This window comes from Pygocentrus nattereri, chromosome 6, assembly GCF_015220715.1.
Source record: "Pygocentrus nattereri isolate fPygNat1 chromosome 6, fPygNat1.pri, whole genome shotgun sequence".
Taxonomy (NCBI): domain Eukaryota; kingdom Metazoa; phylum Chordata; class Actinopteri; order Characiformes; family Serrasalmidae; genus Pygocentrus; species Pygocentrus nattereri.
The window spans coordinates 27011493-27034468 of NC_051216.1; positions in this window are offsets into that span (position 1 = coordinate 27011493).

The window sequence follows — 22976 nt, forward strand, 5'->3', positions numbered from 1 at the left end:
TGCTTTTGATCCGGAATGACTTCCAGTTGTTATATCATATTACCTGATGTGTTCAAATTTGTTTTAGATTAACATGCATTAAGATGCTTGTCCTACTGAAAGCTGTTTTTTTTATTATTTCTGACTTTCTAGTATATGTGTGTGTGAATAAGTTTAATTCTAAAGAACAATCTATCTATTTGTAACAATTTTGAATAGAGCAGATTTTTGAAAAAATAATAGTTACTTGAAAACATTTTATTTCTCTAATAAAGGTGTCATTACTCATAATATGTTTATTTCTTATATATTCTTATATACATTCTTATATACATTCTTATATATATATATATATATATATATATATATATATATATATATATATATATATATATATATATATATATATACAGTATATAAGCCCACTTTCAACAATTTATAAAAAAAATAATCCTGAGAGTGGTGTATAATGTGTTTTGAATTGAATCCCTTTGTATTAATTAATTCCATTTTTATTTTTATAGTATGTTTATGGTTTCATGTATAATGCTATGAGGTTTTGGTCATTGTTACTTTCACACCTTTTAAAGTAAAACTCATCGCCACTGTTAGTTCTGCTGAAATGTTTATGTATGTGAGCTTTGGAGTGATTATGAAAGTACATTGGCCATAAGTATCAATTTGACATATGGTTACAATAATTTTTCCCAGCTGTGCAGCAGAAAACAAGCAAACATTCACAGCACAAAGCCAAGAAAGAGAGGAGGTCACAGGATCTGCCGGAGAATGCTTCTCCACTCTAGAAAACAGCTTTACTTGCTTATAAGATGTTATCAAATGCCAGGAGAATACAATTAGAATGTGCTGGTTAAATGGAGGCTTGGCATGGGTGGGTGAGAACCGAGGCAGTGGAGATATCTGACCAATCAATCTCATACTTGCACACACTTTTAAAGGGAGATTTTACCACAATATTTGCAGAAATGTAGTTAAGATTGAAGTGTGTATCATTAAAATAAAAACAAATACATGTTTGCATTTTATACAAAATATATTTGTATGTAAAATATAATAGTAATAATATAATGATAATGTAATAATATAAGAATGCTCATGATGCACAAAGATTTTTTTAACATTTGCCCAGTTTCTGGGTAGTTATATATCAGTAGTGATGAACACGCAGCATTGTATAGTGCTACTGCAATAAAAATGGCCCTAAAGCATGCAGTGATGCTGGACATCATGGTTCAGAGCTGTCAAAGTAAAGAAACAAGTATATATGTTGCCTGATGCATATGTACGTGACACTTACACATAGTTTGCATTAGAGATTATTTTGTGATACAGAGACAAAACATTAACAGACTCTCTTTTGCAATTTAGCTGACATTTAGTTACATTTCATTACATCAGAGAATGTGTTCATTGCTGCAGAGGAGAGAGAGTGTGTGAACTACACAAGGCCTCAGTAAGCAGTCCCAACACTGGGGACTGCATGGAGAAATCCTTACATTCATGCCACGCAGATTCATTGCTGTTTTCTGTTTAGCCAGCCATTTCCTCACAGAGCGCTGCTGTTTGAGTTGGCCGGCAGATGGTTTTGGGGTACAGGGCCGCAGTTGTGTTCCCCACTCTGTGTGCAGCGCCTGTGGAATTTCCTGCCCAAGTTTTCCCTTCGCATCTCTCTGATTTTATGTGACTGACTGGCTGGGTCCTGATGCAGTGGGAGTTAAATTAGAGACAGTGAGCATTAGCGTTAGTGACTAGCACTAGAGTTTAAATATCTCATGTTAGTCTGTTTCTTCCATACTCAGTCATTTTTCACTTGCAATTAAGTGCTGAAAAAGACGAATCAAATATTTGTCTACTGTATAAGTGTGGCCTGTTTATTTTTCTACAGATTGGGGGAGGAAAAAAAGGTTATTAAGCTTGCATTGCTGTCCAAATTTGCCACCAGCAATTTGTCTGTGCAAAGGTTTTGTGACCTTATAAACACAGGCAAATAGTTGCTCATTTAATTACCTCTCTGCCTATTTGCGCAGCTCTAAATATAACCTGTTGTGACAAGCCATAAATTGAACTGGGTAGTTTTTGTTAGTGTGAAAGCCTTAAAAATGGTAGGCTCATCTTTCAAAACAATCCACAGCGAGCTACATAACTTAAGCTTTGGATGCTCACTTGCATCAGTGTCCAGATCAGTTGAGGTGAGTGGTGTGTGCAGTGTGGAAAATGAAGGTCGTTTTGGGCAACTCGTTTAGTGCCCGACACACTGGTATTCATTATATTCAGTCATTAAGAAGGTAGATGGAGCAGAATGGATCACATGACAATAAGATGATACTGTTTATGAGCTCACACATGGAAAATGCTTAAAAAATTTCTCCATCTATCCACAATATCAATCAACTGAGCAAAGCTTCCTAACGTCTCTGTAGCATGTCGTTCCCCATATTTATGACAAAGGAAATCTGGACAAGCAGAATGATCGAAAGAGAGAGATAGCTCTGAAATAATTCCATAAATCAAAACAGAACTTTCACCATTTCCTTTAAAGCCACTAAATGTGAAACCAGATGTTGGCTTTGTAGACTTCATTGTTTTTCCTTTTTCCTTTTATAGTTTCTTTTTTTCTGTTTTTCAAGCCAACGAAAATGTCCTCCCTGCCTGAGGTGCCTGGTCTGTTTTGAGTTGATATGAAGAGCTAGTAGACCTTTTGACCAATCCAGGTCTGCTTTTTCAACATCATTCTACCAGTTCTACTCCCCTAAAGCACTGTGTCATCTGTTCTGCTGAAGAAAGAAAAAATAGACCTTGATGGAAATATTTTATTCAGAATCAAACTGTCCTCTTTCCCCTGTGCATGATGATCAATCTCACACATTATCCTCACTCTTTCTTTTTTCTTCAGTCTAGCAGGGACGACCCTTGCAGGGTTCCTGTGTGGAAATCTCACACAGTCAGTGATTGCAGTGTGCACGGGCTGTCGCTGTGACCTGCTTGGAAACTGCCCTTCAGTGTGCTGTCAGCGTCAGCAGCTCGCAGTAGTTCTTCAGTCATATCCGCTCACTGGGAGACATGACTGCACTAGCTCCTGATACTCCCCATATGATCAGAGAGATTTTGCACCAGAGTGTTCAAAGACCTCACAGTTGCGCTGCCGGTGCTTACTGAGGGTAGATCTAAAGCAAACATTGCTCTGAGGTCGTCTACGGCTGCTCACCAAGGAAAGTCGGGCCTGTGTTGAAATGAAAGGATATACAATATTTCCCCTCTTTATTTCCTCTTTCTCTCTTTCATATGGAGCTAAAGCAAATGTTGATATTGAATTCAGATAGTGCTGATCCCCCACATCATGCAGAGAAAGCGGATAAAATGTATTTGTGTCTTTACCGGAGTTCACATGATCCACCTACTGAAAATAAATGAAATATACAGGATGGTGTGGTGGAGATGATCAAGGGCACCTCACTTTTAAAACTCGACATTGTACAGAACTCACTAAATGTTTCTGTTCTGCACATTCATAGCGTCCCTTCTGTAAAACGTTTTCTTCTTATTTCACCCGTTCTCTGCCAATTAGATCACTTCCAGCATAGTCTGCCTGTATAATTTTTGCGCCACCAATCTGGAAGCACAGAAGGCAAGCACATGCCTTCTTTAATATGTGTGGAGACAGCCACTGTCTTCTTCTGAAACACTGGCCATGCAGCATGCTCGAGTACCATAGTGCATTCAGAACAGAACATTGAGAGCTGGTACGTCCCATTTATATGACAACAGCATGTGAGCTAGTAAATCTTTGGTCCATGTGTACAACATGAGGTTCCTAAATGGTTTTTAGATAATAATAAACTGGCATAGAACCTTCACATTGTGTTGGGTCCCTTATGTTTTAGAAAAAGGTTCTTCTCACTCACACATCTTATGTCTTACAAAGAGCCATCAAATAAAAGATTCTTTAGGGAACCAATAGGAGTCCTTCTTTTGCAGTACCCCAATAAATCCCTTTTTGGTATCTTTATTTTTAAGAGCAGTGTTGACGATAATCAAAATAGTAATCCAATTACTAATAAGTGTGTTGATTACTTCCCAGAAAAAGGGTCCTGTGCAGGTACATTTTTGCTCATCGTGATAGAAACAAGTAAATGTACCCTCAAATGTACCACACCAGTCTTGAGGTCCATCTATGTACCTTAAATAAGTTTTGATCAATTTGGCATATACTGTTTGCATGGTTAGATGCTTTAGATGAACAGATTGTTTGTTGAGTTTGCCGTGCTTCACACACTCCTATTGAACTGCTCATGTTCAAAATCAAAGTTACACAGTCAGCTGTCACAAGTACCACACGTACGGGAAAATCACGTACTAGAACTATAATCTGTATAGAGGAAATAGATGTTCTGAATGCATCATATAAAGATAATACTGTTTTTTAGAGAAAACTTAGCATAGCAAGTAAGATTATTTGTTCTAAGTTTGGTAACTCTAATAACAATAACATATCTAATAATAATAACAAGAACTGAAGCTGTAATTCATTTCTTCACTACAGAAAAAAGGCATCATGTTACTATAATATGTTACTGTGTTACCCTCAACACTATTTAATAGTGTCAGTAATGCATGTGTTTTAGTTTATGTTTTTTATTCAGGACACATCTTAAAATTGAACTTTACTACGAGATTCACAGATGCAGTTGCAGTACTTTGTGGATATAAATCAGTATGAAAAAGAGAGAATAAGAACAGGAGGGATGGTTTTTGAGTCTTCATTGTACTCGACAGTGTATTTGGGGAACCATTTGCATAAAGAGCAAATCCCTGCAGTCCTAACCTTAAGAAAGTGGTGCGGGCAGGGCTCCCAAACAAAAGCTCTGCCAATTAAAGCCACTCTTGCTACTGTCTGCAGTCAAGAACACTGCTTCCCCGTAATGACTCAGTCTCTCAATCTACATGACAGCATGTCAGCGGACTTCTCCCTGCTCAGGGAGCAATCTTAATTGGTGAAGTCTCAGGGGAAGCTGTGTTGGGATGTGGAAGCTGGGGCCGGTGCTTTTGTAGCGTCTTGGTCAGTGGTTTATTTTGTGCCCTACTTTCCATGTGGAAGACGGAGGGCAAATAATAGGCAGCATTTCGGTTCTCTACCCAAACGAAAAGCTCTGTCCTATAAAGAGGGTACAGGATATGGCTATAGATATTGAAGATAACAAGTAGCGGGAGTGAAAGAGGATAAAGTCGAGAAATGTTGTTGATTTTGATGAGACAGTGGAGAGAGCAGTACTGATGATGAATGTTTGGATAAAACAGGAAAGGATATGTTTAAGGTGTGCTAGATGTTGCAGAGGTTCTACACACTACAAACGAGTTCATTTGTCAAGAATGACTGATGTTGCTCAAAAATTTAGAAATGTATTTTTTATTATTAATATCTCAAAGTGTTTTACACAGAAATATAAGTAAACCACTGGAAAGATGTTTGAAAAAACATTACGTTGTAAACGGAATCACAAACAGGAGAAAGTGAACCAAAATACTTCTACATATACGTTAGCCTAAACTAGGGCTGGGAATCTCTTGGCACCACGCGATTCGATTACGATTCAGAGGGCCGCGATGCGATTATAAAACGATTGTCGCTGCAGCGCGACTGCAGGTCACTTAGCAACACCGTCTCTCCTGGCTAGTAGCAAACGACAAGACAGAGGGAGAGATTTAGCCAAGACAAACAATTGGAGACGAATGGACTTATTCGCATTTATAAGCATCTTAGTTGGTTTCCTGAAATGTTAAATCTGCAATGAGAGACTGTCAAACACTAAAAAGTTGTGAAGCAGAAGTCGCTCCTCTTTCAAACGTTCCCAGTTCCACCTTCAATGGTGCCGCATTAACAATCAGCGCCTCAGTAAGAATTTAAGGAGGAAAAATTCGAACAAGAAGCTGGAGAATAAGAAGCGACTTCAGCTTCGTAAAACAGCCGACGATGAGAAACATTTTACAATAAGCTGCTCTATTTCTGAGGAAGAGTTTTCTGGCGGAGATGGGAGGAAAGTGGTTATAGCTGAGCTAAAGCTTAAAGCAGAGTGAAGTAAGTCTGCGTTTTCGTTCATAATTTTTAGCCTATACTAGGACATCAGCACACACTGAGACATACTGGGAATTAAATTTTGGGGCCGCCAAGGTGGTCTGATTTTTGTTGAAAGGACAAAATGGCTTTTCTTAACATTCGGGTTGTGACTCCTGATCTGACCTGGCTTTAATGTAGAGCCAGTCGGATTTTTTGCTCATCCATGTGTATTTTTGTTATGTGCCGCCACAGACTGTATGGTCGCTGCACTTACCCACTTCCAAGTTCCTCCCTTTGCGTTCCGTCAACATTACGTTATAAATTAAAATTTAGAAAATCGTTTTTTGATTCAGAATCATTCACATTCGCATCACGATGCATCTAAGAATCTATTTTTCACGCACCCCTAGCCTAAATCTTCCTAAGATTCTCTGAAGTGCAGTTCTAGAGTTTAGGATATATATGGATCATTCTACTTACCTAATTCAAGTTGAAAGATTTAGATTAGTCATGAGTTTAATTTTCAAATACAAAAAAATTTCCATCAAATTTTTGAAAACAAAAAATTCCCATCGAAAAATCCTGTTCCACCTTTTTTTACAACACTTCTGAAACACAGAACCCTGTTTACACCTTATTGCTTCATGTAACTAGTATCTGAATTGTGTCCTGATAAGATTTTAGCCACGTGCATTTACACTTGGTACACAAATGCATCTTCAGTTGGTCAGACTGAAATTCGATTGCTTGGGATTGAATATGCAAATCTGCTCATTACGCAGGAACCAGTTACTGTTTATTTGTTGGCCACTTCATCTGCAGTTTATTTTACAAAGTAGTGTCTGTCCATATTACTATTATGCATTTTGTTTTGTCCATTCCCAAACCATGTGCATTCTTTATGATTATCTTCCATGCAGATATGGATCACATGCACAGTGATGCACTGCATGGGGAGGTAATTGGGTTGTACTGAGAGGAGTTTGGGCTGTTGGATGTGTCTTGAAGAGACGGATGCATCTCAGACCATCTCCTGAAGTGGTCTGAGCAATCAGATTTGTATCTGTTTTCCATGTGTTTTGGGTACGTTTACAGTTGCATTTATATAATCCTGATACTGAAGATGCATGAAGTGACCAAGTGTAAACGGGGTCAAAGAGTTTTAGTCTGTAGGTGGAGCCATGTTTTAGCCACATCTCTCCATTTTAAAGCAAGAAGTGAGACTGCATTTGCAAAACATTTGGTAATGTTTTAGTGGTGTTATGATTATTTCGTAGTGACAAAATATAATGTTCAATCATGTATTTTAATAAAATAAACATAGTTAAGGCACAAGGTCACTCAAAGCATAAGATTTTTAGTCCAAGCCAAGCTTGGACTTGAAACCAGAATCATCCATATCAGAAAATATTCTTCCACCAACTGAGCTGTAAGTGATCTTAGGAGTTTGCAGTAAGCTTGCCTGACTGAGCACAGTAGTCTGGATGGATTATAACATTTGCCAGACCTGGGCTTTTTAATGTATACCTTGAGAGTCCTAAAGTACCCAACCTTCTGAGCCTAATACACTAAACAGTCAGTAACCCCTGTAACATTCCAGGCTTATTACATTTTAAGGCTTATTATTGAGTAAATACATAGACTTCAATGCAAACTGGCTGAGCTATTCTTAGGTTATAGAAATGTGTAATAAATCTTTGAGCCTGCCAGCAGGCCCTGGCCATGTTAGAGTTAAGCAGCACTACTTCTAAAATGTAGAAGAAAAGTATTATATATAATTCTGATATAAAGATATGAAGTGTAAATAATCACTTTGCTCTATTATATATGGTAAATGTTACATGTGTACGTATTTACATATACTTGCCTGTATGTATGCCCCATTCCCGAGTCTGAAAGAAATAATTATCACCTTGAGACTGGGTGTATGCAGCACCTATGAGAGCTCGACTGTAACATATCGGCTGTCAGTGCATATTTCTGGACCAACTACTTCCTGGAGTTCTTCATCACTTTCTGATGTGCTAGCTCTCCTTGACTCTTAACTAACGCAACATCCACATGCTTAATGAGTTTTTAAATATCACCACCGCACTTCATTGTCACTATGGTGAGCTTTTAATTTGCCGAGCAATTAAGTGCAGGCTCTCATCCATCAGCGCTGGTTTGTCTAGAGGGAGCCTCACCACTGTTTATTGATGGCTTCCACAGAAACGCTGTGGTTAAATGAGAACTCCCATGGTGGAGGTCATTCCACCAGCTTCCGGAAGCCGTAGACTGACACTAGAGATGAATTGTTAGCCTAGCCAGCTACACCTCAGATACCTGAAGATATTAGCAGGCACGACTGGGAAGGTCTTTAGCTGGTGTGATGAATATTTCTAAATGTATATAGGTGCCATATGCCATCTGTTTCTGGCTGTGAAAAAAAAAGGAACTTTTCAGAAATTCTTCACAGTTCTCACAGTATATTATTGGGACTGCACCAGGTGAGGTGATAACTGACTGGTCACACGTCAAAGTAAAAGCAGCTTATCATATGCAGAAGTGAGAAAGGAAGTCATCACTTTTCTTCTACTGCTGTAGTTCAAACACATTGAGGGCTACTGTAAACAATGATAGACATCCCCAGAGATCTTTCCACTTCAGGGCCACAATAAAGGCATCAATGTGCACAAGAGAGATGAAAAACCACCCATCTCCATCACTGCTCTTGAAGATAAATAAATTCATAGATGCTTGAGCAGGTTTCACAGAGGCCGATTTGACCTGTGTGACCTACAGTGAGCTGGTGACACTCTTTCAGGGCAGTGCTTTGCACATTTTCAGGAATACCCAGAGAGCGACTCCCACTAATATATCCCCATCCCTCATCTCGACAGACACCAGACGACGGGAAAAGTGCCGGGGAAGAATATTCAGTCTCCCTTGAGTAGCCTGTAATAAATTACACTTTCATCCACTGAGCGAACCGTTTGAGATTCTATCCATCTCTGTTTTTTTTTTTTCATTCTGCATCCCTCGCTCTTCATTCCAGCTTGGCTGTCAGGAACCACCTGGCCATGGTTTCATGTGTACCCAGTGTACCTTTAGTGTATCACTCTTGATACTTGAAGATTAAAAAAAGAGTTCTTAGGTTTGCATCTTATTGCGCCAGAGATTACATACCATCTTGTTAGGCTTCTCACCCCTTTCTGAGATCCTCCAGTACCAGGGAAGATAATTCTTATCATTTCGGCATCATTCAGTGATTTTGGCAATATTTGGTGTCTGCAATCTGCTTACAAAACCAGCACTGGCTTGAAGAGGAATTTCACCAATTTTTTAAAATTTCTACATTGAGTCATTGAGAGTCATTGAGAATGTTTTGATGTGGAATAAATTGTAGAGAAAATACTGACTCTAATTTCTACGCAGTCGAGGAGAAAGGAGCCAGAGGTTGCAACACAAATATAGCCATTTTATTTACTTTTTCAAAAAACAAACAGTGAACCGACACGTTTTCTGAGTTTTTATACGTAAAGTTTACTGTGATAAAATAATGGTCAATTTCTTAACTTTCACCACATAACAAATATGTTTTAGGCCATAATCTCCTCGAAAACTACTGTAAAACAATGTATCATGCATGAGGCAATGTGTTTATTACCATTTAATATAACTTTTTATGAACACTATTAAACACTTCAGACATCTGGTTCCTATTACCTCCACTGAGGTGATATTCTGGCTTGGCAAGTTTATCTAAAATGAAGCACTTCACATCAAACCACTCAGAATGACTTTGTCTACTATAATAATATAGTCTACTATAATAATGTCTACTATAATAATATAATAATGTCTACTATAATAATATAATAATGCAGAAACATTTAAAAAATCATTGCAATTCCTCTTTCAGGGCTGTGGCCACACACCATTCAGTTTAGTCTGTGATCCTTTGTTTTAAGTTTGTTAAATCTATCAACAAATATGTATATTTAACCAAAACAGTAAACCAATAGATATTTTAAGATCGCTAACCTAAGGAGTGATTTCAGACTCTGTATTATAAACCTTGGCATGAGGCTGTCATTCATCTGCCCTTTCTTTCTCTTTCCCTCTCTCCTCCCCTTTTCTCTTCTTCCCTCCTTAACCTTCGTCTGATTCATGCAGACTTATCGCCCTTGGGCAAACCCAGTGGCATTTCCATAGCAACCACCTGCCCCCTCCAGCTCTATGGCTGCAGTGGATCAGCAGTTCTCTCTCTCTCTTTCTTTCTGTTTTCTTCTCTCTCCCTCTCTACAACTCCCCTCCCCCCACACTTTCCACCAGCACCTGTCTTAGGCAGTTATCAGCACCCTTAAAACCTGCATAATGCTCTTTTGTGCTTTCATTCTGTGGCTCCTTGTCCCTCTTTTCTTACACTCCAATTTTTCATGGCAACCCTGAGGGCAGCTTTGGATGTAAAGTTAAAAGACAGCCTGTACTGGTTTTTGGGGTGTATTGCCCCCAATTGAACCAAAGACCGGCTCTCATACTCTTTGGTGTATAGATACTTGCTGTGCAAAAGTTTTGAAGTATTTCTGTGCCCAGTAATGGATAACACATTTTGTGTTATTTTTGACATAGAATGTGTTAAATCAGAAAACATTATGACACAAAAAGTGTCAAAACAGGTAGCATAACACTTTTCTTCTTTTTTGTCTGTTTTGTTTTCTCAGTAATGACTTCTACACATCCTTCCAGACTTGACTTGAGTTATCTTCTCACAGTGGAAGGATGGACTTGATTTTTTTCCCTTCTTTCAAAGATGAAAAATTTGAGTACTGTTTATCTGATGGTGACAGTTTTGGTGGCCTACCAGGTCTTCCACAGTTGTCACACTTTTTCTCTTCATTTTTTAACATTATATGAACTCCAGTTTTATGCAAGTGGATTATCTTGTATCTAATATACCCAGAAATGTCTCAAAAACTTATATTTAATGGCTGTTTTGATTGGAAATCCAATAAATGACAAGTGGTCTCTGGCTTTTGCACAGTACTGTATATTCAGTTAAAAACATATAAGTAAACAAAAAAATGATCAAAATTTGTATTTTTTAAATCACTGGCCTATGTATATATCCTCATCAGCTGCACTGAAGCTGCCACTCTAGCACATGCTCAGCAATGGAAGTGATGAATGGGTTAACAGGCTAACATGCACTCTGCACAGTCTCTCTTAATGGGACATTTAAAACAAAGTTATTACAGCTACAAACTGGTTTTACAGAGTTGTCGTGTGAAATATCCTTGACCCGCTCTCTTATGTATGTGCACATGCGCGCACGCACAACTCACACACTCTTACACGCACACACGTAAAAGCAAATACAAATGTTATTTGACTCTCCACTAAAGTCTTGACCTAGACAGAGCATCACTCCTGGTATGAGAGCAGTCATTGTCTACTGTCTCCCACCTAGAGTGCTTCACCAACTTTCAAGGACTTTCAAGAGTTGCTGACACTCTGTTTTACTTTCCCCTCCACCCCCTGTGTAATGATAAGTGGGCAGTTACCTGCTAAACACTCTGGGTCAAATCCAAAAGTGGACTGCTCCAATTTCATCCCAGAGGGGGATTCATTTCCTAATTTCTGTTCAGTGATAAGCAAATAATCCAGAATTAAGAATTCAGAGCAATAGCTATCTATACCCTTTATTTTTGGTAGTGCACGTGACATAGATAATCATTTTAAACTCATATTGTAATCAGTCAGCCATGACTAATTGTCTGTTGCACAAAATTTACATCTTTAGTTTTGTACGTAAATAACCAGTATATGAATACATGGCCAAATCTTATATCATATAGTTCAAATGACATCAACAAGAGAGTTGATCTCACCTTTAGGGAAAATGTCAGTCATAGATCACATTTACATTTGCATATTATCATCCATGAAACTCAGCTTTCTTGTGTCGTTATGCCTTCAAGCATAGGGCAAGTTATGAAAGACGTTGTAAAACCTGACCTGTGTAAATGCAACCATCAAGTGGCCAATTTGTGAGCCTAGCAAGCTTGCTGTGAGACAGTATGTTATTTTATTAATACTTTTGCAACTCAAACTCAAACTGGACTAGCAGCCTGTCCAGGGTTTTCCTGCCTTCTGCCCAAGATGCCCAAGTCTTCACATGACTCTGGTGGACAAGAAGTTTAGATAATGCGTCTTTGTGTGTGTGTGTGTGTGTGTGTGTGTGTGTGTGTGTTTTGTGTTATGGAATCAAAATTGGTTAAAATATTGTGCTTGGTCTACTTTAACAAAATTAAGGTGATTTTTTGCATCAGATTATTGCTTGGGCTCTCTGGTTTCCTTCCACATTGCAAAGACATGCAATCAGGCCATTGTGGATGTATGTCTGTTTGTCTGCCGAACTGTCCAGGATGTATTCTGCCTTCCATCCATAGGCTCCAGCACCTTCCCCGCGACCCAGAAGCATAAGCAGTTTAGATAGTGTGTGTGTGGTACGTGTGTGCTAACTTATTTTACTGTGTTAGTCAAAAATGAGTGAATTCATGTACTTGCAATATAAAGTTAATAAGTGTAAGTTACATCTGCATAATTTCATAAAGTTACTGTGCAATTTAGCTGTTGTAGAATGACTGCTTACAATCAACAAAGTGGCTAGGCAGTTGACTATGGAGTAAATATGCACACTGAAGGAAAGTTAGGATGGGGGAAAAGTCTGTAAGACTATAATATATATAGAAGAATATGCAAATAGATGTCAGGTTTTAATGGGAAGTATGTTGAGTCTTACTCAACAAAATTGCATTGACCAAACACTTATTAAGTAAACTCACTTAATTTCAACTCACTTACTTTCATGGAAAGAATACAGTTGTAATGAATTAGTTCGCATATATAAAGTAATTTCATCAAGAAAAAATGATTAAAACCAACAAGAGAGCAATTCAATTTTTTTGAAAGATGGCTTTTCGTCATGAGCCATCAACTGGCAAGAGGCACATTCAATAGAGATATTATCTGACATCTCCAGGTGTGCAGTTATCACAATAGACATTCAATAATGCTTGTGAATTCAAGAAACCCTGAAACTAACTGAACCTAAACAAAACTAATGTGAGCCTGAATAAAACTCTAATGGTACTAATAGTTATCTTAGTGACAATTAGAACCAACATCAGATCATTGACAAACAATATTTTAAAACATGACTTGCCTGATAATCAGCTACTCAAAATGAAATTAAAATCTTAAATATTAGCAAATTTACAAATAGTAATTCACGTTTGTTTTTGTTTTTTTGCACTAAATCATCCAGCAATACAGTGGTGCAATACACTGTTAGTAAACTCAAAATCTCAGGATTTGATTCTTACCAACCATTTTATGATCTGTTATTCACAGCAGTTATGATCATCTCATTTGCAACATAAGCACCAAAGGAGCAAATCCCAGCAAAGCTGTGGACCCCTGCATTCAAAGTCTTGCAGCTATTCACAGACACATCATAATCCAAAACATTTGGTTTTAATAGCACAGCAAGAGTCAGAGATCACTTAAGAGATCTATAAGTCAGGTAGAAATAAACTCCATTCTAGCATATTTTAGTCTGTGTCAGTAATTTATAAAGTTATTCTGATGGTTGGGGGAAAACATGAAAGTTTATTGTTCAAATGATAAGACAGTAGTCCAAAGTATGTGGCAACAGTGCTCTTTTTTATTTTGGGTATGCCATTTGAGGCAAAAATGGGGCGACAATTAAAAGGCTAATAATAATAATAATAATAATAATAGGTTAATCATTTAATGCTTTCAATAGACTTTCCAATAGATTTTTTACACACCGTAATGTGTTGTTTTCATGCTGGCCTTGTACACCTCGCTGCCGTAATGTGAGTTGTGTGCCAGATCAAAACTTGTTTAACTGTAGTAGACAGTAGGAGAAAGGATAAAGTATGGATAAAAACAAAATTAGGGAAAATGCAGTTTGCATCTGTTAACGCCTTAAAATCCCAGACATATTACTTACTAAGGCCTATTATTCAGTTATTACAGGGAACTCAACACAAACTTTTGAGCTTTGGGCCCATCAGAGAGCCTGACCAAGGGGTTTAAGGTGAGGTACAAGAAACCCAAGCATGAAATCTGAACCTGACCTGAGCCTGACAAATAAGGAATTATTTCCAAACAGTGCTATAGAGAAAATAAATAAGTTAATTCTATTATAACTTTAACTCTTTGTCCTCTTCCTTCCACTCTTTTTGAAATGCAGCTCTAACACTGACACTCGATTGTGAATTCCCTCATTGCATCTTCCTAGTTGCACAGTTGTAATATATCACAGTACGAGTAAGAGACCTAAGAAGGCCAATAACTTCTGCCTGGTTTCAAATGGAAATATAACTGTGGAGTGTGACCTGATGGTCCTTCTGCAGTAAAACATAATGAGCAGAGCGTTAAAGCAGCAGCACTAGATGAAGTTAATGGGCCTTGAACTGAGCTCCTAATTGCCTTGTCTCTGTAACATTTATTCTGCCTCAACAGGGCTGAGCAACAGCGAGCGGCTCTCCAGGAAAAGCTAGAGGAGCAGAACTCAGAGGTGAGGAGAGACATCATGGTGATGAAGCGATGTCACAGTGTGGCATAGCTGTGTTAGCTGTTAAGCTATAACCCACACTGACACGCATGCTTTTCTACAACACATGCAAAAGAGTTTTCTTCTGCCAGCGCAGGGAAGTTTTTGATAGAGAGCGCAGCAATAGCAGCACCGGCAACACCAGCAGAAAAACAGGTGCATCACACTCTCGCACACACACATTAAAATCGTTTTTAGTAGATGAGGCACTTAGCTGGCTCTTAAAGCAGAGTGACACTCTCTCTGTGTCCCTGTGATGGGTCCATGCACTGCAATTACACACACAATTAGAGCCTCACACACCACCACACCATTGCTGCGGGGGCTGAGGGAGCTGTGTGAACAGTCTGTTTGTTCATTTGTGTGTGTGTGTGTGTGTATGCGTGTGTGTGTGTGAGAGAGAGAGAGAGAGAGAGAGAGAGAGAGTGACAGTGGGGTACATAAGTAAAAGAGAGAGAGTAAGACCTTTTTAGTGGAACGTGAGGATGCATTTCTTCTGCCAGGTTAAAAATTAATTGATTTCAATTTTGAAAAAAAGTAGCAAAACAATGTCAGGTTTCAGAATGCTTTGCATTCACATTTAACAGTGAGTTTCCTCTGTAAATGAATACTGTCACCACCAGAACAAAAGGAACCCTGTTTTTGTTTTTTTTACTTTTTTTATACATAAATTTGAAAATACCATCTGCCATTCACATTGTGTCAAAGTTTGAAAGGACCAATAGAAATGGTTGAAAATGATTGTAACATATGTGAGGGGGAGTCAGGAGGCAAGTGCATGATTGAGGTCTTAATTAAGGATTTTTCCAAAAAGCCATGGTCACTGGTACAGGTCAGAATGCACGTGGGCAGAGTAATCTAAGACAATGGAAAAACTGACCAAACTAGGAGAAGAAATCTAAAAACAAAGACCAGAAAAAAACAAGAAGCACAACTAGGCAAAGTAAGAAATTGCAAGAAACAAGAGTAGAACTAGTGTTGTAGTAAAGACGAGTCAGAGCCAGGACCAAGACGAGATTAAGATTTTTATTTAATATGAAAATACACACACATCTTCTAAGCCGCTTCTCCTTCTGGAGCCTATCCCAGTGGTCAAATGAAAATAAAAAGAAGAAAAAAAATAATTAATGTATTAAAATAATAATAATAATAATAATAATAATAATAATAATGTATACTTTAGTAGTAGTTTAGCATTTACATGCTAAGTTTATTAACAGTGGGGCAAAAAAATATTTAGTCAGCCACTGATTGTGCAAGTTCTCCTAGAACTTCTCCTAGAAAGATGAGAGAGGTCTGTAATTTTCATCATAGGTACACTTCAACTATGAGATACAATATGAGAAAAAAAATCCAGGAAATCACATTGTGGGATTTTTAAAGAATTTATTTGTAAATTATGGTAATATAAGTATTTGGTCAATAACAAAAGTCCAACTCAATACTTTGTAACATAACCTTTGTTGGCAATGACAGAGGTCAAACGTTTCCTGCAAGTCTTCACCAGGTTTGCATACACTGTAGCTCGTATTTTGGCCCATTCCTCCTTGCAGATCTCCTCTAGAGCAGTGATGTTTTGGGGCTGTCGCTGGGCAACATGGACTTTCAACTCCCTCCACAAATTTTCTATGAGGTTGAGGTCTGGAGACTGGCTAGGCCACTCCAGAACCTTGAAATGCTTGTTACGGAGCCACTCCTTCATTGCCCGAGCAGTGTGCTTGGGATCATTGTCATGCTGGAAGACTCAGCCACGTTCCATCTTCAATGCTCTCACTGATAGAAGGAGGTTTTGGCTTAAAATCTCACGATACATGGCCCCGTTCAATCTTCTCTTAACACGGATCAGTCATCCTGTCCCCTTTGCAGAAAAACAGCTCCAAAGCATGATGTTTCCACCCCATGCTTCACAGTAGGTATGGTGTTCTTGGGATGCAACTCAGCATTCTTCTTCCTCCAAACACAACGAGTTGCGTTTTTACCAAAAAGATCTATTTTGGTTTCATCTGACCACATGATATTCTCCAAATCCTCTTCTGGATCATCCATATGCTCTCTGACAAACTTCAGATGGGCCTGGACATGTACTGGCTTAAGCAGTGGGACACGCCTGGCACTGCAGGATTTGAGTCCCTCTCGGCATAGTGTGTTACTGATAGTAGCCTTTGTTACTTTGGTCCCAGCTCTCTGCAGGTCATTCATCAGGTCCCTCCATGTAGTTCTGGGATTTTTGCTCATTGTTCTCATGATCATGTTGACCCCACAGGAAGAGATCTTGCGTGGGAGATTATCAATGGTCTTGTATGTCTTCCATTTTCTTACAATTGCTCCCACAGTTGATTTATTCACACCAACCTGCTTGCCTATTGTAGATTCACTCTTCCCAGCCTGGTGCAGGTCTACAATTTTCTTCCCGGTGTCCTTCGACAGCTCTTTGGTTTTGGCCATGGTTGAGTTTGGAGTCTGACTGTTTGAGGCTGTGGACAGGTGTCTTTTATACAGACAACAAGGTCAAACAAGTGCCATTAATACAGGTAAGGAGTGGAGGACAGAAGAGCTTCTTAAAGAAGAAGTAACAGGACTGTGAGAGCCAGAAATCTTGCTTGTTTGTGGGTGACCAAATATTTATTTTCCACCATAATTTACAAATAAATTCTTTAAAAATCCTACCATGTGATTTCCTGGATTTTTTTTCTCATTTTGTTGAAGTGTACCTATGATGAAAATTAAGACCTTTCTCATCTTTCTAAGTAGGAGAACTTGCACAATCAGTGGCTGACTAAATACTTTTTTGCCCCACTGTATATATTACTATAATACATAGATTTCAATAACATATAGTCTACACATATTACTATTATTGTTATTATTTTATAAACTTAATCCATTTTTGTGCTGTAACTTTTGGAAACAAATAATGGTTATTGTGTGTCCCCTCTAACTTATGTCCTTACAACAGAAAAAATGGAAAAATGGAAAATTGTTCCATTTTTTTCATTACAAGTACAAATTTTTACTACAGTCTCATTTTAGCACATCTTAGTCAATGCTTAGCAAGTTTTCTGTCACTATAGGCCACTACTGCTACTGGTGATGACGACTGGTGATCACTGTGTAATGAATGAATCAGGCACATAACAGACCTGCAGGCTGGTACATTGAGACCCATGATGTAGAGAAAGGACTGTTTTATTTATCAGTAATGATAGAAAAAATGTTTCTAATCACTTCAGACAGAGTCATTGCACTTGGCTGGCTTTCTAGCTTTGTAGTGTTAAGACCCAAATAAGTCCAAATGAAGACCGAGAAAAAACCAAGTCCAAATGGCGTTGAGACTGAGACAAAACCGAGTCTCAATTATGTTGAGAAAGAGACAAAACCGTGTCCAAATGATGCTGAGACCGAGACAAATCCGAGTCTAAATGATGTTGAGACTGAGACAAAACCGAGTCCAAATGATGTTGAGACCTAGACAAAACAGAGTCTAAATGATGTTCAGACCAAGACAAAACCAAGTCTAAATGATGTTAAGACTGAGACAAAACTGAGTCTAAATGATGTTGAGCCCGAGACAAAACCGAGTCTCAATTATGTTGAGAAAGAGACAAAACCGTGTCCAAATGATGCTGAGACCGAGACAAATCTGAGTCTAAATGATGTTGAGACTGAGACAAAACCGAGTCCAAATGATGTTGAGACCTAGACAAAACAGAGTCTAAATGATGTTCAGACCAAGACAAAACCAAGTCTAAATGATGTTAAAACTGAGACAAAACTGAGTCTAAATGATGTTGAGTCCAAGACAAAACCGAGTCCAAATGAATTTGAGACTGAAAGAAAACTGACTCTAAATGATATTGAAACCGAGATAAAACAGATTCCAAATGATGTTGAGACCGAGACAAAACCAAGTCCAAATGAATTTGAGACTGAGATTAAAACTAATTCCAAATGATTGTGAAACTGAGTCAAAAAAAAGTCCAAATGATGTTGAGACTAAGACAAGACAGCAACTTGAGACTGGCCTTGAGTTAAACAACATAAACTAGACCTGGCTCAGACATACTCAGTAAACTGTGGCATGACTTTGCAAAGGATAAACACAAACAAATATGGAGAAACAGAGGTGGAAACAATTATGTCTGGCTGAGTCCAGGACAGAACTGTGGACCAACCCCCCATGACAAGAATTGAATTTTGTCACATTAACCTGCATTAAAGCTAAGAACGTTTTTTGGAAGAGTGTGATTGGGAGGAACGGCCTCTCTGATCTGAACCTGAGTGATGTTTTGTTATTGGAGTTCTGTGCTCGCCACAGTCTGTTGATAAAAAAGACCATGTTCGAACACAAAGGTGTGCATAAGTGCACATGGCATCAGGACACCTTAGGCCACAGTTAATTGATCGACTTCGTAGTTGTGTCATCAGATTTGTGACCATGTGTTTTGGACACCCGGGTGAAGAGAGTAGTGGAACTGTCAACTGATCACCACCTAGTGGTGAGTTGGATCAGATGGCGGGTGAAAATACTGGACAGACCTGGCAGACCCAAACGAGTTGTGAGGGATTGTTGGGAACGTCTGGCAGAGGAACCTACCAGAAAGATCTTCAACTCCCACAGCCGACAAAGCTTCGACCGTATACCAAGGGAGGCCAGTGACATCGAGTCAGAGTGGGCCCTGGTCCGTGCCTCCTTTGTTGATGCAGCAGATCGGAGCTGTGGCCGCAAGGTTGTATGTGCCTGTCATGGTGGCAATCCCTGAACCCGGACACCTCAGGTAAACGAAGTTGTCAAGCTGAAGAAAGAGTCCTATCGGGCCTGGTGGGTTTGTGGAACTCTGGAGGCAAAATGCAAAGTGGGTCATGGCTTCTGCGGTTGCTGTGGCAAAAACAAAAAAGGTGTGGGAGGAATTTGATGAGGCCATGGAGAAAGACTATTGACAGGCACCGAGCAGGTTCTGGCAAACCATCAGGCTGAGGAATGCGGTTCACGATCAACATTGTGTACAGTGGGGCTTGGGGTCTGCTGACTTGTGGAAGGAATACTTCAAGGATCTTCTCAATCTCACCACCTATCCTTCCCTAGAGGAGGCAGAGCTTGGAGATCCAAGCGAGGGTCTGTCCATCACTCGGGCTGAGGTAGCCAAGGTGTTTGGAAAACTCCTTGGTGGCAGAGCACCAAGGAGGCCCTCTTTTTAAGAAAGGGGACCAGAGGGTGTGTTCCAACTATTGGGGGATCACACTTCTCAGCCTACCCAGTAAAGTCTATGCAGGGGTACTGGAGAAGAGAGTCCGACCAATAGTCGAATCTCAGCTACAAGAGGAACAATGCAGGTTTTGCCCAGGTCGTGCAATACTGGACCAGCTGTTTATCCTCACCAGGGTCCTGGAGGGTGTGTGGGAGTTCGCCCAACCAGTGTACATATGTTTTGTGGATTTGGAGAAGGCATTCGATCATGTCCCTCGGGGGATCCTGTGGGGAGTGCTCCAGGAGTACGGGGTGAGGGGCTCGTTGTTACGGGCCATTCAGTACCTGTACAAACAGAGCAGGAGCTTGGTTTGTATAGCCGGCAGTAAGTCAGATTGGGTTCCAGTCAGGGCTGTCCATTGTCACCGATTCTGTTCACAACTTTTATGGACAGAATTTCTTAGAACAGCCAAGTGGTGGAGGGTGTCCAGTATGGTGGCCTCAGGATTTCACGTCTGCTTTTTGTGGATGATGTTGTCCTGTTGGCGTCATCAGGCCCGGGACCTCCAGCTCTCTCTGGACCAGTTTGCTGGGATGAAAATCAGAACCTCTAAATCTGAGACCGTGGTCCTCAGTCAGAAAAGGGTGGAATGCTTTGTTTAAATATCTTGAGATTTTGTCCACAAGTGAAGGAAGGATGGAGTGAGAGGTTGACAGGCGGATTGGTGCAGCGTCTGCATTAATGCGGACCCTATACCGGACCGTCATGATGAAGAGAGAGCTGAGCCAGAAGGTGAAGCTATCAATTTACTGGTCAATCTACGTTCTAACTCTCACTTATGGTCACGAGCTTTGGGTAGTGACCGAAAGAACGAGATTGCGGATACAAGCGGCCAAATACAAGCGCCACGCTCTCCCTTAGACACAGGGTTAGAAGCTCTGTAATTCGGGAGAGGCTCATAATAGAGCCGCTGCTCCTCCATGTTGAGAGAAGCCAGTTGAGGTGATTCGGGCATCTGGTAAGGATGGCCTCTGGACGCCTCCCTAGGGAGGTGTTCCAGACATGTCCGATGGGGAGGAGACCCCAGGGAAGACCCAAGACACGGAGGGATTATATCTCTCGACTGTCTTGGGAACGCCTTCGTATCCCTCCGGAAGAGCTGGAGGAGTTGGCGGGGGGAGAGGGAGGCCTGGGCCTCTTTGCTTAGGCTGCTGCCCCCTTGACCCGGACTTGGATAAGCGGTTGAGGATGGATGGATGGACATTTTTTTTTTTTTTACTTTTTGTGATAACACTTTATTTGGTTGGTCTGTTTGTGATAATAAATTATACATTAGCTACCAATGAAACCACACACCTGCTACATAAGCACCAGCTTCTAGTGTCTAGTGTTAACAAATTCTGTCATATAAATGATCTGGGTAGGGTTTCCCAAAAGCATCTTACCAATTAAGATTCTTTTTAAATTGTAGAGCAAGCATGAACGTGAGCACTGTCTTTAACCAGTTGAGATGATCTTAACACTACAAAGCATTTAGTAAACTGGGCCCAGATGAGTGTTAACTATATCTCATCAACGTTTCTACAACAAAAAATCTGTATATCAATAAATTCTCAGCAACACTCCATCTATTGTCATTGTTATTAATGTTGCACTAACACCATACACCCTGTTCTGACTCTTTTATTGTATTTCTGTATTTTAAAACACAGGTTATGAAAACCCTTTTCTTTAGGGAAAGTGAATAGTAATTAGGCAACCATTGCTGTAAGGTTAAATTTACATTGTTTGAACAAAAATGTAACTGTAGAGTACCCCTTTTTTCTGATAGTGTGATACTGTAATCTGATCATTAATATAGAAGTTTTATGAAACATCTCTGAACATTTGATAGATATTTAATGTATAGCAGTGCCATGGAGCGGTTTTGCCAACCCGGGAGGGCGGTGCTGTTATTCATCACTCTAACACAGTGGCCCAGTCTCATGTAACACCTCTCTCATAGTAACTCTGCTGCTTTTTTGCTGGTGGTCATCCACAAATGTATGTTCCTCATTTCATAACTGTAATTATTTCCGTAACTATTATTTAAGCAAGGCCCTTTATTGTAAAGATTTGCACAAAGCTACTTGAATACTAATATTTCCCTCATGTTGAGAACCCTCAGCCTCATAAACCTAAGGAAACGTGTGTTACAAGACAGACGAATGAAAACACTTAAAAAAGCAAGATGACAGCTCATTTTTTGGCATATCAACCCAGAAATACACAGCACAAGACCCGCTGAACCCTATCACAAGCAACCTGTTCAAAAATACAGTCAAGCGTAACATTTAACAAATAGAATTCAACTAATGATATGAAATCTCCAAAAACAAGATGATGGAACTCTAACAAATTTAATGCCAATATATATCAACATCAGAGTGGGAAGATCATAACAACTAGAATAATTAAAATACATACCGCAGAAAACACTATAGCATAGAATTATAAAACTTACCAAAGCTGGTCTTTGTGCCATTACAACTTGATTTATGTCCACTAAACCTTTGTTTTTGACAGGGGCTCTCTCAAAGAGATTTAAAATTAGTGCTGTATTAGCAGGCATTGCTATGTTAATTTACCAAAGCTGGCAATTAAAGTTTTGGATTACAGAAAATATGGCCACCATTTTAAAGCAGTGTGTTAATTTTGCCACTCAACTGGTCAAGGGCTTTTTCTCCACTGTACTTTTCCGCATTTCTGATTGGCTATGATCTCAGGTTACTATGATAACTATGCTTTATGAACACATATAAAATGAAACCTTATGTACCTAGTAAAATAAAGTTATATATTTAAATATTATTATTTCCTCTTTTAACCGGTAAGGTTGTTCCTTAGTGGCATTAATGGATGAAGTTTATTATCTAAGATCCAAAAATATACAAATAAGGTCTTACACGTATAGTTATAGAGATAAAACTACACACACACACACACACACACACATTGGCTCTATAACTCACTCAATATCTCTCTCACTTGCCTGTCTCTGCATTCCCTGTAGGCTTGCAGTGGGACTGGGGAAATATGCATGTCGGAGCAGCAGGAAATTGTGGTTTTTGGC